Raw genomic sequence first — 18,590 nt, 5'->3', positions numbered from 1 at the left:
GAGAATGAAACCCTTGAAACCAGCTGAATCCATATCAAAGAGAAAAATCAAAGGAACACATTGTTGAAAGTTTGAGGAAGATTGAATGAATAATAAGAAAGTTATAAGCATTTGAATATTGAGATCACTAGTGCCATGTAGATCCTCCCATCGGCAATGCGACCAAGATCTGTGATATCACACACGTACAACTCCCTCATTACTTTAGTACTTATTTCACTTATATTCTCACTTTTATAGAGTCTATCACAAGGTGAGGTGTTCTCTTTATGAGATGACAAGTACAGAGGTTTCACAACATTATAACATTGATGAATCGTTTGTCATATGATTATAATGAGCAAAAAGAAATGTTTTGGGGTATATTTTCAGTGTCCAAATGGGAGAGTTGTACGTGTGTGACATCACAGATCTTGGTCGCATTGCCAATGGGAGGATCTCCATAGCATTAGTGATCTCGACATTCAAATGCTAATAACTCTTTTATTGCTAGTCCTATTTTACTCAAACTTTTGTTGATCTTATTTTTTGATTTTTCTGCTTTCACAAAAGCTAACTTGCTCCAAGAGTTTCATTCTCCTTTAAGATATAAGTAATCGTGGTAATTGAAAATCCGTCTGGGGATTATAATACAACTTAAAATGTATTTACCATCACCAAAATAATGAATCAGTGAATCAAAGACTGGGCAGTTCGTAGAAAAAAAAAGATCGATAAAACTAGAAAGATGTGAATAAAATTATTATTTTGAAAGAAGTTGAAAGGTGTTATCAATCGTAACATTCGCTATCCTTTCCTGCTCCGTCGCTCTCTTTACAATAAATAGCGAACCACATACATAATAATATATCTGGCTAATTTCACTCCTAACATGCCTACGAACATTGTTTGATAAACATATATATATATATATATATATATATATATATATATATATATATATATATATATATATATATATATATATATTGGGGGTGGTTCTCACTCACAAGCACACTATCCTTCGATTTTTAGTTGAATTTAAATTGAAATGAATAATTTATGATTGTATATAAGACCTATAATTAACAATGAATGTAAAATAAAGTTGCCATAAATGGAGGTTACAAATGAAGTGGTCCGTTTATAATTGTTTGTCAATGGTGTAAATCTGCGACTTGTTTCGGCACAGCTGAGGGTTTCCATTGTTTCAAACAACATTTTTTTTTTATCTTTTTCATTCTCAAAGACAGCCTGCCAGTAGCGACTATTAAAAAAGTAATTTTTTGAAATATGTTTTTTTATATCATTATTTAAACAAGGGCGGCACAAATGCATTTCGGTCGGGGGCAATACGGAATAAACCAGGAAATGTAATGGATCTTTCTCAATCAATAAAAATGGGTCGTGTAATAATTTTACATACTTCCTTTATATACCCAACCATGTATATTCTTATTTTTTTTCTTTTTTTTTCTCTCTATCTATTTTTACTAATTTTTTTTTCCAATTTTCGTATGACAGCCGCCCCTGTCCATCCCCTGTGACACGATGGAAAATGATTGAGGACTCATTCCTTAGTTTATTCTGTTATACTTAAAGCTACAATTTTGAGTTAATCAAGTCACATCATTTTGATCCTTTTTTTTTTTCATTTTGACTAAACCTGCGTGAAATAAATACACATGTCATACACATTTGTATGATATTCTACTTGATTTGATTCCAGAGATTTTTAAAAAATCAAATATAAGTTAAAATCTATAATTTTGTACCAATAAAAAGAATATTTTTCCAAATCTACAGTACATGATATAATGAGAACACAAGAGGATTTTCGATTGTTAAGTTTTCTCCCTTCGCTTATCTAGAGACAAAATACAATTATTGATTTGTGTCGATTAAATCACAATATGCAAGCCATTGACGGCGAATTTCACAGTCATTCGCGTCATTCAATGTAAAATTATAACCACCGGATCATGCTTTCCATTGATTTTTTTTTTTCTAAAAACAAAATCTTGATTGGTGACTGTAGCTTGAGTAGCCTGTTTGAGAGAAAACCACACGAAGCGTGTATACCGCCATGTCACCCGTTGGAAGGGAGGCCCCCTACAAAGCCATTCTACACCGCTTGTTGAGAAGGCCTAGCCCCAGAGACTCGGCGGTGTGTGGCGACCGTTGCCCGTTCAGGTTCGCTGACAGTCCATGCTAGTGTGATTCGAAGTGACAAACCACAGTGTTAATAATAGACACGAAAGCCACGCCCTTTTCTTTCATATAATTTCCTTATTCTTTACAACATATCATGCAAGTGTAGAAGGGTAAAGGAGAGAGTATACGGAAGCTTTAGATTTTCATCTTGTAGACGAGATGGTCAGATATTAGTATCTTGCAATTTCATCTAATATTATCATTATTATTCGGTGCAAATTTTAGGACTACATATTTTTTAACATTTCACAGACATAAGTAACTATTGGGACCCTGCATCTCAGATTGCTTTAATAGTCAAAGCAATGTTCTTTTACTCAATGCTATATTTTCCTTCAAGTTGGTCAAGATAGAATGAGAAATGGTAGCCTACTTCGGAGGGTATGGCCGACATCCACCACCATGATTGCATAAGGTTAAAGAAGATATTACACATGCTTTTATTGACTGTGAACTAAACAAATCCTTTTTTAAATATATCAACATTATTTTGCGAGAAGTTTAAAATGTAAAAGTGGAAGTAAAAATCAAACAATTGCTTAAAGTTGAAAATGATATTAAAACAAATCTCTTTGTAACTATTGCATTTTGGTCAATATATAAAGTTATTTTGGATAGGAACAAATCAGGAACTGAAAAAAGAAATTTTGTTTTGAAACATGTATCTATAAAAGAAATTAAAAAACGGATAGAAATGTACAACATTGCTAGTAAAAAGACCAACTAAAAAGATGAACTGCCCAAGGGCTTGCTACGATTCGTGTAAGAACAATTTATGTAACTTAAATATGATTTTGTAATTACTGTAATAATACTTATAACATGTTTCATGATTTATGATTAATTGTGTAACCTTTGATTTGAATGTGATTTACTGTGTAACCCCTGATTTGGATGTGAATAATTCCTCTAATCGAGGCAAAAAAGAAAAAAAACATTCCCATTGAATTATGCCTATAAAAAAAAATGATTGCACAAATTATGAAAAACTGCACCGCAAAAACTTTGGTGTTGATTTAACACCAGCCCGGAATCTATATCCACACCAGATAAGTGTTAAACAACACCGTTTTTGGTATTAGTCTAACACCAGATAGGTGTTTATACAACACCAATTAGTATTGAAACAGCATCGGTTTGATTCCAAATTGGTGTTGTTTCAATACTTCTCTGGTGTGGACATATATAGATTCCGAGCTGGTGTTAAATCAACACCGGAGTTGTTGCAGTGTGAGGAAATGGAAGCGGATATAAAAGTATTAAAACAGGAGAAGGGAAAATGACTGGAATATCTGAGGGCATGTTGGACGTGTGACTATACCCTTGTTTTTTCATGTTCTTTTTTTTTTTTCATATTTCTATTTCTTCCTCCTACAATAGAAAACATGACTTGACTCCGTTCATCGTTATTACAATCATTATTCAATCAACAACAATTTTCAATCATCGAATCTTTATATAAAAATTGATAAAATTATATTTCACATAATCCTTATTTATGAAATAAAATAGTAGGCCTACTTGACATCGTCGATTCTCTTCAGTGACGTAATAAGCCAGAAATTTAGAGAGGACCAGACCTGGCGTAGGGGGCAAAATTTATAAACAACTGCGAACGAACGAAGCGAGACAGCAAAAATTTTTAACTTTTTGATACAGAAATGTAATTTTGTGATAGAATTTGACATATTATTGGAAATTTAGTATCATAATTTCACAATTTTTCTTATCTTTCTTTCATTTTTTTCTTTGGTTGTGAAAATTTTGGGGGTCCATACCCTCCAATCCTCCCCCTATACTGTTCGCCTGTGACTCTCTTATTCACATAACTATCACCAGTTTCGTGAATGTAGCCTTTTGGTGAATTTAAGAGAATCTTATAAGTGTCATAGATTAATAATTAATACTCAATTTTAGAGATAGTTTCAGGATTATGATTGCTTGATTTTTCTTTATTTATTCACTCGACTTGTTGTTGGGGTAAACTTGACATGTCAGTTCATTTCGGGTTTCTCGTGATACGGTAATCTGTGTCATAGGTCAATGTTTACATTGTTTTTGTGTTATGCGTTTTGTTTTTATATTTTTCAAAGTTATTTTCATATAACTCAACCAAACCTATAATGATAATACTATTATACTGACTAAAGTAAAATTGAGATGGCAAGAAAGAATTTGCGCATATCTTTGATTTCAGTTTCCATTTTGACAACCGTGACAACAGTAATAAGTTCCAAAAATAATAATCGAGATTTACACTAATGAAAGTCCTTTCTCAAAATCTTTGAATGTATTGACCGTTCCAGTATCCATGATATACAGTGGTGCTCAAAAGTTAGTGAACCCCACCAGAAAAAATAAATACATTTAAAAGTATTCAAATTCTGCCATACTTTTGATATTTGATTATGAAGTCATGTGATAAAATATTACATTCAATACAGTTTGGTTCTCAGGGCTCGCCGAACATTTTTATCTGCATTCAACACATGGCATGAAAGAAGGCATTTTCCCGGGGGGGGGGGGGGGCAATCAAATATATTGCTGTACACATGCGTGACCAAAAAACGCTTTTAAAGGGGTGGTTTTTTCAGTTTTGGACGCGGGCCACGCGTGCACTCGTTAAAGGTATAAAAAACACCGATTTTCAAAAAAGGTGATTTTTAAAGACTGGTCAATGGTCGATCAAGGGGTCAAACGTATTTAAGGTATTTTTTCAATTTTTTTTTTTTAATACTAGCAAAACGTGTTTTGGGTATGTTTTTTCCCCCAGGTTTTTTCCCCGGGACTTTTTAAAATTACAACCAAATGAATTTTGGATGACACTTATTTACAGTATTAACATATTCCCTTGTGGTATTTTAACCCTAACTGCACTGGGGGCATGCAATACCCATGAATAGGCCTATAGTTTTGTTAGCAAGTAGACAAAACTTGTTTAGGGGTCATCTTCTGGGGACATATTGTTTAGGGGCCAAAATGTGTCAAAGAAGCCCGCGAGAATCTTGTTTATAGGGGGTTATCTTGCACGCAGAGAAAAACTCGTTTAGGGGGTGTTTGGGAATAATTTGGTCACGCAATGTGTACAGTAATACATTTGACTACTGTGCTTGGGTTCACTAACTTTTGAGCACAACTGTATACATCACGATGCAACCAGGCATTATTATTGATCCAGGGAAGTGTTATATAACACTTCCCTGATTGGTCCATGAGGCGAGCGGGCCTCGGTACTCCTCCTCTCCTCCCCCTGAAAAAATAAAATAAACGGGAAAATTGTTGTCGTGGGTGGTGATAACCTTTTGTCAATCTGACCATCCCCTACTATAGGGTAAATCCTGGATCCACCATAATTATTTAAATATAAACTCAATCGCGACCCTATAATTCACACTCATGCTTCCTTTGCCATGTTTGCCCCTTATCAACGAAACCTTATTAAACCATAACTTTCGGCTATCACCCCCCCCCCCTCTTCCCCCCCCTCTCTCCCCCCCCCCTCTCTCCCCCCCTCTCTCTCTCTCTTCTCTTCCCATGAAAGAAACGTCTCAAACCTCAAGCATCTTAAGCATGAAATATCAAGAGAAAAGTTTTCTGTAACACCTTGTTTAAAATTGTTACGCCGACAAACGTTCGGTCTTCTGAACTCTGGGAGATTGGCCAGCAGACGACTGAAAAATATAAGGGGGTTCTATATAGTCACACACACTACATGTACTCGGGTGGTTGGTGAAATACAATCATCGACAAATCATAAACACGGAATCAAAGCTATATTTGTTTATTGACCGTCGTACTTGTGTTTGATTAAGATCTATCCCTCTTTTCTTCGATTTTTTTACCAGCTACGCTAAGGACAACGCCACCCTTCCCTTTTCTCCCCCCCCCCCCTCTCTCTCCCTCTCTCTGTCTCTCCTTTTCTCTCTCTTCCTCCCTTATACCTTTTCGTACCCTTTCCATGTCATGATCAATATGACATCCTTTCATAAAGTACGCTCACCCACAAAAACTAAACCCATATCCCTCTTCCATCACTCTTCCTCTTCCCTTAGAGAGAGAGAGAGAGAGAGAGGAGTGAGGAAGAAGAGGAAAGTGAACGTGTAAAAGCAGAGGGGGAGAAAGAGAAAATATTAGAGAATGAATAATGCTTTTGTTCAATTGTGAAAACTATTCTGGTTTCCGAGATGGATTTGGGGCCGGCTAAAGAAGGACAGACGCACGCAGGCCTACCGCTCGGGGCTTCACGCAAATGGTAGGAGCTTTTTACAGCCAGCCTTACCCCAGTTTTAACCAGCCCACTCTAAACAAACTCTTCTAACCAGAGATGAAAGGAAGGGGGCTGAAGACATGAAATGAGGGAAGGGTGCGTTGAGAGAATACATGCATAGCAGGGCATGGTACATGAGCGCTAACTGTAGTCATAACAAAAAATGTGAATAAATTGAAATGTTTGTCATTTTTACGAAAATAAGATTTGGCGTCACTTCGATCATCCATTCCCCACATTAAAAAAATAAACTTTTTAATTGTTTTGTCATTTTTATGTCAGATAATAATCATTTATATTACAGCTACCAAAACGGATGAACAACAAGTGTGTGGATCGGTAAGGGGTTTTCTGTTATATCTCCATGATCAAACATGGCTCCGTGGTCAAAGCATGGCTCCAGCATGATCAAAGCATGGCTCCGTGGTCAAAGCAAGGATTCGATTTTTTTTTTTCGTTTGAGAATATCTAGGTCTCTCTCCCCACCCTTAATCTTCCACTTTCACGGTCTACCCCACCCCTATTATTATCTTTCTCTCTCTTTAACTCACTTTCTTCCCCCCCCCCCCCCTTCTCTCTTTCCATCTCTCTCGCTCTCATAACCTCTGTTTGTGGTGGAAAAGCTGAAAAGGTACATTGAGAGCCTTGTATTGAACCCTATTGTGTGTCGTATTTCGGGTGCCCTATTCTTCCAGTTGGTCTAATGCGTTTTAAATTGTCCGCAAATTGGGCTAGCGCACGACCAAGATAAACCGGGGCGCAATTTCGAAATTGTTCGGAAAAGATCCAAGATATTAGAGTCTGGTCACGTGACTTAACAAACCGGTCAATGCTAGCACCTGTCCGAGGGAGAACATCCTGCACCCCTCCCCCCTCCCTCCTCCCCCCCCCCCCCTTTCTCTCTCACACAGGGAAGGCATAAATAAGGAAAGATGGGAGAGGGATAGAGATTGATTTAACACGTAAACTATTTAGGTTGTATTGACACTCCCCTGTAGACTTACTTTATTTTTCTGTGTAATTTTGTGGTACTTCCGTTTTAAAATGAGTGTTTCTGCGCTAAATCAATAGAAGTTTATTTTTTAAAAATATATTTGAAAAAAAAAAGACACAGATAAAGGTTAATCTTGTTAAAATAGAATTTTGTTTTATCTCAATAAGAAATAGAAAGTTTCCGTGTTTATTCAAGTTACCTACAAACTTCGTGTTGAGCGATTATTCTTTCGAATTATTTTATCATTATGATTATTCTCGAATACTGAAAAGACTTTTGCCATGCTGGATTGTTCTTTTTTCCACCTTTAATGATGAGCAATACGGTAGAATTACCAAACCGAATCTTTATCAAATTACTTGTATCCCATATTCAATTGATTTCAAGTATCTATTTAAAAAAATATATTAAAAAGAACATATTAATCAGAACATAAAGAAAATATGAATAACAACATAAACAAAAACACAGGTATCAAAAGAACATAGCCAGAACAAATACTGGTAATAATAAAATCATAGTTGGCACATAATTATAACAATATAGATGAACAACAAAATAATGAATGGAAGTGGGGCATGCACAAAATCCATAAAGGCTTGTTAAGACGTGCACACCCAAGATATATAAATCGTTGAATTAAAATTTAGTATATGGTATGGATGCGGCAAGTACCAAAGAATAAATAAAGATAAGAATCATAATTTCATTACAAACAAAAAAGAATCAAACCAACGTGAAACAAACTTCAAAGTAAAACAAAACAAAGATAAATAAACAACAACAAAAAAGGAAACAATCAAACAAACAAATAAAACAAAATCATGTTTATGAGAAATCAATAATTGCTCAGTGATTTCTTTTATATTGTATATTAAAAGTATTATTAAATTGTATATTGTACACAGGTCCAAACTATTCCTTAGCGTGGGGCCGGTATATGTCGTATTTCATTTCGTTTCATTTCGTTTATTTCCATTTTCAACAATTACAGTTTATTTTGTACATTTTAACATATGAAATACAAAACATATTTCAAGTATTCCTGTACAAAAATTATATTCAAGATTATTACATATCAGGTTGGAATTGGAGGAGGCTGCTAAAAAGCGGAGCTTGTAGAGTGCAGCCTCCTAATAAATATTCTTGTAGTTGCATAGCATATAAAAATCAAAATAACAACTTGAACATGAACCAGTTAAATTAAAAGGAGATAGGGGAAATTAAAATAGAAAAGGAAATAAGAAAGAGAGATTAAAGGTCTCCAGAATCCAGCCCCAGCACTCACAGACGGACCTCGTTGATCAACAGGAAAACGAAAGAGATGGAAAAGCGTACGTGACATGATAATCATGTTTGATTTAAAAAAAATACAAGAGTTTGAGTGATGAAGAGTTAAATTCAATGGTTATATTGGAGAAATTTTTTGAACTTATATTTGAAAGAATTAAGGCTTGGTGATTCTTTGATGTTTTTACCAATAGTTCCCCAGAGTCTAGGGCCTTCAAAAGTAAAAATTGATTTTGCAAGGATGGTCCGGGGTAGTGGTAAATGGAATTCATCTGATTGACGTGTGGGATATTTGTGAAGAGTTTTGTTTTTGTTAAATGAAGAAATAAATTGTATTCAAATAAAAATATTCAAAAGTATTGAATATTTAGATCTATCATTTGAAAAGTACATAAAATACATGTTTATGTAATAGCTGAATATTGGGGTCCCGTTACATTGCGCCGTATCCATTCAATTCAATTCAATTTGATAACTTTGACCCGATGATGCCCATCACTCACTATTTCTTTTGTTTTTTTATTGTTTGAATTTAATAACTTGTACCCGATTAATTCATAACTGTTATAATTTGGGATGTTGGGTTGGTATAATTATTGCCAAATGTGGCCCTTTAACTTTACGGATTAATTTGCCTTCCAAAATATCCTGTATTTTGATATAGAAGACTCGATCTGTATCATTGCTTAAAAGATATAATCACAATAAACCTTATCTTGTTTTTATAAATAATTATAATAAAAACATAGTTTACATTATTTTCCTTTTTCGATCACTACTTTTTTTTCGGCGGATTTTTTTTGGTTTTTTTTTTTGGGGGGAATGGGCACTTGGTGTGTCGTCCAATGAATCTCCGTTTGTAACAGCGAGTGAGGAGAACTGACATCTTTTTTTTTCTTTAGTCGTCTCACAAAACACGCAAAATGATGGCCCACATTTCAACAACGATCTGTTAAGCCAACTTTGGGCGATTGCCACCCAGAGAAGAAGAAAGAGGAGAAAAATAAAAGAAAGAAGGAAGAAGAGTCTTAAAAGCAGAGCAGTGTTTAGAGCCACACATAGCATTTCAAACCATCCTTAATACAATTCGCGGTGTTGGTTTAACGCCCATTATGTTGTCATAACACTATTTGTTTGTTATTTTTTCAACACTTTTATGTTAAAACTCGACGATTTATTTCAACACCTGAATGTGTGTTTCTCTCAGAACATCGATGATGTTCATAAAACCGTTGTCTGTATACGGTGTAGGATTCACAAGGTGTTTTCGGGGGTCGCTCTGCTATACTTATTAAAGGACAAGTCCACCCCAACAACAAAATTATTTGAATAATAAGAGAAAAATACAACAAGCATAACATTGAAAATTTCATCAAAATCGGATGTAAATTAAGAAAGTTATGACATTTCAAAGTTTCGCTTAATTTCACAAAACAGTTGTATGCACATCCTGTTCGGTATGCAAATGAGGAGACTGTAGGTGTCATCGACTCACTATTTCTTTTGTATTTTATGATATGAAATATTATAAATTTCTCCTCATTGTCAAGTGAAACAGTGATTAATTCCTCCCTATGTGGAGTTAACATTGTTTAATACTCTATGGTTCAGTCAAGTCGGTCCCTACGGTCAAATCTGTAAAAAATGAAATATTGTATAATTCAAACAATAAAAAAACAAATGAAATAGTGAGTGATTGGCATCATCGACTGACTCATTTGCATGTCACTGAGTTGTGCATATCACTTTTTTGTGAAAAATAAGCGAAACTTTAAAATGCCATAACTTTCTTATTTTACATCCGATTTTGATGAAATTTTCAGCGTTATGCTAGTTTGATTTTTCTCTATTTATTCAAATCAACATTTTGCTGGGGTTGACTTGAACTTTAAGCAATACGTGGTATAGATCAAATTGTTTGTTGATTTTGTGACGACGGTCAACTAAATGAACGAGCCCTCGATTGATGAGCAGCTGATCAGCGGACAGACACCAACAAACACCGGGGAACCACCGGCGAAGGAACCGTTCACCACCCCGTCAAATCACTCATCATATCCTTAATCCGTTATGATGAAACAGATGATGTTGTCCATATCGTTGATGTCCAACGTGGGAAGGGGTTATCCATAACTAAACATAGACGGGTTAAGAGACTTCATCAAGATGTGGGCCATCTCAACGACTTTTTTAAACCTAGAAAACCTCTTAAGCATATATAATGTGTTGAGGGTGTACATTATGTAACGTGTGTACGGCCACCCCTGGATACAATGCATGGGACCATGGGTTAGGGGCCTCGAATTTCGTATATACATCTCTGCCTATAGGCTACCGAAAAATTCACGAAATCACCCTGCATGCTACAATGGTTGATCAAGGTGACGGTCTAAACGACGTGTCCGACCAAAATATTGGTAAAAGAAAAGATTGATCAATGGTGATAGTTTTATAACTAAATCTGTTTCAAATGTAACAGAATTTTAATTGATTTTTTTTATACAATTTTTGTTCTTTTGTTGTCGGAAACCAATTCACCCAAACATTGGTTATTCTTTACTAATGCCTTCATAGAGTGTAGAGTATTCATTTGACAAGTCTTTCCGCTTACCTTTGTTGAAACTTGAACTTTATCATCTTTTCTTCTTTAATTTCAATTTTATTTGTTCGTCTTTCACGTGACTCTATTAAAGCTGACAATGAGAAAGTACAATATGCATGAGAATGAATGAGAGAAAAGGGAAGAAAAGACGGCATCCTGAAACAGCAAGAAATGAAAACAAGTAGCGCCCGAGATAAGTGAGATGGCATTAGAAGCTAAATTGCATTAAATGCTTATCCAAACCAACCTCCGATCACTTAACAGTTGACTTAAGGACGTTTGCACAGCACCTATGGTTGAGCGGCTGACAGATTTGGACTATTAGAGCGACATCATCTCAGTTCGTGATCGTCTAAAGCCAATGAAATTTACCGGATTCTCGGCAGACATCATTATTATTCCAACTCAAATTTTGCTTGTTTGAGGATTCGAAAACTAAAGGCGTCCATTCTGAAAAACAACCAGTGCGGTCTTGTCTTTCTTTCTTTCTTTTTTTTACTTTTAATTTTAGAGCTAGCCCTGTCATTTTTTTTATCAGACAGTCCTTTTCATGCTTTTATTTTCATTGTAATTAATCGATTTTTTTTCAATTTTGCAATCGTTTTATCCATGATTTCCTTTGATTTGATTATGTTTTGTTTTTATTTTCACACAAAAATTGCATCGGATTAAGCATATGAATAATATAAAATTTTAAAGAGCAAGCAACTTTAATATTCCTGTTATGAATGTACAACATTATAATATGCCAATGCCTACTGAAATCAAATTATTTGCATGAATATATAGTTTTATACCTGTTTACTAAAGGGTTTCATATTCACAAATTACGAAATGAATTAATTTCTAATTTGGTAGCTTGTTCACACATAGTAAAAAAGATCTATTGAGTAATAATGTGCGAGTCGCTTCATATGAATTCAAACGATATCAGTATATTTATCTTGCCTGTTTTTCTTTCCTTTTATTTTAGATCCGCTATCAATATCACTATTTCTTTTTAATGCATAATTTCTGTATAACAAGTTTACTATCAGCCAATCAATATGAATGATTTCAGTAGCTTTAAAGTGTTATTGCAAATATGAAATGGGTCGCAGGAATGTACGCAGACTTATTTTTTGCTGGGGGAGCAAGAAAAGGTAACATTTTCGAAAACATAAGTAATCAATAGAGCAAAGCAGAAGAGCTCATCACAAAGGCGTTATTTTTTATTATTTTTTCATTTCAAGTTTGGACCAAAAATTTTATGGTTTTATTGTATGTACATTTTTGCACAAATTTGAAATAAAAAAAAGTTTTTAAATTTTCTGCATGGAGGCTGAGCAACCGCAATTGAAAATGTTTCCAAATGTCAAAATATGATATAAAAGCAATTTCCCCCTCTCTAGCTATCAAAATTAACTATGATATTATGGGAAAGTTCATGTCAGTAAATTTTGATAGAATTTCAGAATTGTTCAACTCAGTACCGCAAAGTTAAGAGTTTTATGGAGCATAAAACCATTCTTTCAATTTGGTATGTTTACTTTACCCAATTACCCACTTTTGAGGTGGGGGGGGGGGGTAATTCAGGACGTAAAGGAACGAGGTGGAAGGGGTGATGAGGGGAGCGTATGTATGGACCCCGCAAACTATTCAGACTTTATTCGTATCTATTCATTTTAAAAGGAAATTACTAATGCATTAAGAAAGGGCATATAATGGAGCTATCCATTGGCATATCATCTACATACCTTTATAGGTGATAATACTCTCTTCGGCAATACCAGTCCCCTTTTTTGCAGGGCCCATCATCTCCTCTATAGATGCTATGATAGGTTTATGTCGCTGAGGTTGATTTATCACTGTTACCCCCCCCCCCACCCCCCCCCCCCTGTTGTAGAATGAAACTCTGGGAAAATAAACGATACCAGGTCGAGCCCCGTCTCACCAAGCGTGACAAGAGTTGCATCTGATTCAACAGAGAGAGAGAGAGAGAGAGAGAGAGAGAGAGAAAAGTGTGTGCGTGCAAGAGTGAGAGGGATGGGGTGAAGAGGAAGACAAGAACAAAAGAAAAGTACAACTTTAATTAAAAGAGGGATAAAGAGAAAGAGAGAGGGGGGTGAAAGGGAAACAAAAATGAAATAATAACTTGAAAAGAAAAGGAGAGAAGAGAAAATGAGGTGAGCACTCCCTTATTTTAATGAGTAGAGCACTAGCGTACCTACGGGGGGGGGGGCAGTCTGCCCCCCTGACGAGCCACAACCCATGCAAAGGACGTATCCCTGCCCCCCTGACGAGCTTGAAATACCTTTTTTGCCCCCCTGACGAGCTTGAAGACCTTTTTTTTTTTCTTTTTTTTTTGCTTGTCAAATTTTTTTCGGGTACAAAATCCTTTATTTGAGATTGAATACTTTTTTTTTTTGCTTGTCAAATTTGGCGGACGGTTTTGCCCCCCCCCCCCCTGTGGAAAATCCTAGGTACGCCACTGGAGTAGAGTATAATGTTTACAAACCTCTTCTACTATGATTTTATAAGTTTATTGATCAAATTGAATATGGAAAGCTAAAGAAAAAAGGTGAAATCTGCCCAAAAAATCAATATGCTCGGTATAGCTGTGGTTTCGAAAAAACAGAAACCGCAGGGTTCGAAACAAAATTGGTGTGCAAGAGTCGTTTTGCAAGGCATTAATTCCTGTATTGGTTCCTCCATGGATCCTACTATAGTAAGATCCATGGTTCCTCGGAAAGAATGCTGAATTCATAAAGCATTCAGTCAAGGGAGGACACACCCACAAAAGGAGTCATTCATGGGTTGTATTATTCAAGTCATCGTGATCGTTTGGAATCATAAATCCGTTCACAATGATACAGTGGGATAATAATTGACCCTATTCGTCGCCCATTTTATGGGCTCGGGACATAAATATAAATGGGCGGTGGGCGGGCAAGAGGGTATATTGCAGGTCACTAAACGGTGCCTGTCGTTTAGCACTAAATGATCTGTCTTTCTTGAAGTCGTAAAATCTAGACAGAATGGGAGATGATTTGCGACTCGTTTAGTCCTTGGACTTGTATAGAAGATGGAGACCAGTTTTAACGGCGTTCGTAAAGTTACAAGCAAGTCTGTGAAAAGAAAAAATGCTTCATTGTACACATGCATATACTTATTAGACCCCATGGCATGGAAGAACAGAGCTGTTATGCTCAACCGCTCTGAAATTGTCTATCCAACCGTATAATTATTATCATTGTGGTTTTGTAAGTTATTGTGTATGTTATCTTGTGTTTTTTATGATTTCGGAAATTTGATTTTGATTTATTTCTGCATTCAGGATAAAATAAATAAAAACAAAAAACAAACATACTTCTGATACGGTTAATGGGCTGTGTTTTTATTTTAAACGACAATTAGCAAATTGTTGTTGAATGGAATCGGGTACCACAAGCTGTCTACAGTATTTACTCATTCTTATTCAATGTCAATTCGGCACCTTGAACACATTCATATAAGTTAAGGAATTATATGTATATATCAATTTCGATACAAAAAGAAAAACATCTTCATACTTGGATTTGTAACCTTCGCAGGTATAGTTGAACGTATAGTTGAATTATTCATCAACTTAACTTACACTTCATTATTCAATCGTTCTTTATTTCACTCCCTCTATCCTTCTTTCTTTTTTTGATCTGTTTCTGTCTTCTTTCCTCACCATATATTTTATCCTATAGAAAATGTATACTTTTAAAATCTGATAATAATAATGCCTATACTACATTGGCAGAATTCATACAGGTTGAATTGATATTCTTTGGGATTCCAACAGACAGTGATATTTCGTCGTTTTATTTCTACATGTACCCAAGTAGGTAACGTGACAAGCCTCTGATTCTTCTTTTTATCCTGCATATACATACTTAAGACATGACATATTTCTGATACATAAACTCCTTCAATCTCCGTACATACCAAGGACGACTTGGCTGTAGATCTCTCTTCCTAATCATGCTAATTATTTCCTTTAGCTCCTAACATGGGCAGATTTAAAAATTGTGTTAATTCACATTTGGTGAGTATGAAATATAAAAACATTTTACTATTTATTTCAAATCACGGTTTATACTTCGGTAAATATGGGTCACTTCTCATCACTTCCTAATGGCAACATCAGACCCTAAAAACAAACATCAAGAAATATTTAAAAATATATTTCTGTCTTCAGAACGTTGCCGGTGTTTTTATTGAACCAATTCTGGTATATTATAATACCGATGTGACTATACTACATTAAACAAGCGGTAGGAACATGTCAGAAGTCAACGATAAGCGTACATAGATAAAGACAAATATTATAAATTGTTGGAAGATTTTATAGCGGAAATGAAAATGTTTAGACGAAATAGATGGTAATAGAGTTTTAGATACAGATTAATAACAATTAACTCATACATTATTATTGTAATCCAGAAGTTATATTTCTCGCCAAGGGGAAAAAGCAAGTTTCTGAAAATATAAAAAAAATCACATGTCATAGGATATATACTTTCTGATGATTTCCATGCATTCTAAATAGATATTTGTAAAACGTGTAGAAAATCCTACAAACATGATAAATACGGACAATGGCCATTAGCCCATCTGCGCCTTTAAGACGTCTTATCCTGTCTATTGAATGTCCGAATTCAGGAGTAAAAGATATCCTTTCTGGACATTGAGATTGTTTTGAAATGACTACATCTGGTCATCTTTGGTCCGTAATCCTTCCCAAGATCTTCTTAACAGATGATGGTATTGTCTTCTCAAGACCTAGACCGTTACATCCAAAGATCACATCTTCTATAAATTACATCTTGTTTCAAATGCTAAGCTGCAACACGTGTCGATAAGGCACAGATTAAGAACGAATGAAACTGTAAATGAATTCGACCACTCTGCTTCATTTATTTTCTTTGAATATTGGGATGATATAAAGCTTATGCTCCATTATACCTTTAAACGATTATAATAATCCGTATTTGAATAATCAAAAGTTCTGGAAATGCGTAGAAAATCAGATCAGGGACATTCGATTCACAGTTTGACATGCTATTTATCACAGTAATAGATCATTTGTGTACCAGCCTGAATCATTGCAATAGAGAAACAAATCTGTAAATGTTTAATCTATGTCTAAAAGATAGTATAATAGTAGACCCAGGTATATTTTTTTCTATTCCCTCAACCACCGAAACACACACACGAAAAGCCCCACATACATTTACTTATAGATCACTCCCCATATCATACAAGTCCAAACTCAATTATCCCATTTTTGTTAGACCGTAAATGACAGTCAAGAGCAAATGATATGATGAGTTCTGGAAGATTTCACTTCGGGGCAAGAGTACAACTGCTATTAGAATCAACCATTGTGGTGAGAATAAATGTGATCAAAATCCGAAATAATTACAACCTCTTTTCAACTGTAAATAAAGCGACAGAGGACAGCTCATTTTGTGGGCACACGCCTTCACGAAGCTGATACCTTTATTTGCATCAAAGAAATTTAAAGAGGATTTAGTGGAAGATGGGGATATATTTAATTATGTAATTATCTTGTACAGAGATCCGATTAGAGACCTAAATGGAGAGATTTGTCTTGTAATGGAGAGATATATTAACGAGTGATTGAATCTAGGATGGTAATCTATATTTGGTTAATCATTTTTCAACCGCGGGAAATATTGTGGTTCACAAGTAAACGAGACGCCGAATGCGTTGGTTCTCAAGAATGATGCCAAGAGCATGCAAACCACGATGTTTTGTTTAAAATAAACACAAAAATGAGGTTTCTTTTAAAAATGAAGATGCTCACAAGCTTCTTTACGTTCTTTTGTTTACCGATGGATTAAAATAAGTAAAACAACAATAACATCCTTCCAATTTTGTTTGAGAGGACTCTTGAATGATAATTGTACCAATTACAAATATGCCAATAGATAATGTGTCTCGAGTATTTAAGAAGCCAATAAACCAACAAAGGCAAATCGGTTGATTTGTTTGAATATCCATTTTCGAATTAATAAACCTTGGATATTCTAAGTGTGTTAATCATGTCGAAAGTACAAATGAACATAAACAGGATAAAAACAACTTGTATACATGCAAATATGTTTCTTGATTTTTACCAATCTGACTTTTTAAAATGTTTTTAATGTTGAGTATGATTTACTAAAATTAATAATTGAATTTGCATTAAAAGCACAGCATAAATATATACATTTTTCAAAGCATGGATCAATAATTACATCTTGATATCCCAGCAGGGGCCGCGGAACCAGGGAGGGGTACTGGGTGGGGTTCACCCCCCCACACACACACACACATTTTTTTCTCCAAAAACCGTGTAAAAAAACGTAAAAATTGCAATCTGATTGTGTTTTTTTTTTCGCATTATCAGTCCCCCCCCCCCCTTTCAAAACTGTCCCGCGGCCCCTAGCCAGTGGAGTGTTTCATAAATCTGTTCGTAGGTTATACATAATTTTGTGACGATTGGAACGAGTTATTGGATAAATTAGACACACCGATTAACCACTTTAACATAAAATAAGATGAATTTTCCTGTAACCCAAATAATCTTTGGCAAGTGACAAACTTCGCTACCGAATGTTTGTTCACAACAAGTATTTTACTTTACAAGGATCATATTTCAAATTGAAATGAACTGAAATCCGATCAAACACGTATCATACCTATAGGCCATGACAATAACTCAACGAACTCTCAGAAGAGAGAAATGGTCGAGTGATGGTAATTTCGGTCGACATCGTCAGTGGTGGTTGAGTGACCATCTTAACATACAGTAGCACCGTAAATACGGCCGTGAACTGATCGTAGACTGGAAAAGAACTGTTTCAGCTGTTTCTGTTTGAGCTAACTTTTACTGAGTTTGAGATTTTTAAACTACGCTCTTGGTCGAAATAGCCTTAAGGTTCACTAATACACACCATTAACATTCAGAGTCGGTATTTCGGCCATCATAGAGAGCCAAACTGAGAACGAATCTTCTTTACTCTACTACTGTTTACAACGTCTCCATTACGATCTACTGCGACTATATTGCGGCAGTTCCACCGTCCAGAACGGTAATATTCCACTTAAATGTCATCGATTGTCATCATGCCCGATACTCAACCATCGCTCTAAAGTGTGACAACACCTTTACGACTAGACATAGCTCCTGCATGGGTCCTAGCTTAAAGAAAAGGATCCCATGGTTA

Source organism: Lytechinus pictus, chromosome 5 (genome assembly GCF_037042905.1).
Source record: "Lytechinus pictus isolate F3 Inbred chromosome 5, Lp3.0, whole genome shotgun sequence".
Taxonomy (NCBI): domain Eukaryota; kingdom Metazoa; phylum Echinodermata; class Echinoidea; order Temnopleuroida; family Toxopneustidae; genus Lytechinus; species Lytechinus pictus.
Note: the sequence above shows the minus strand (reverse complement) of the source record.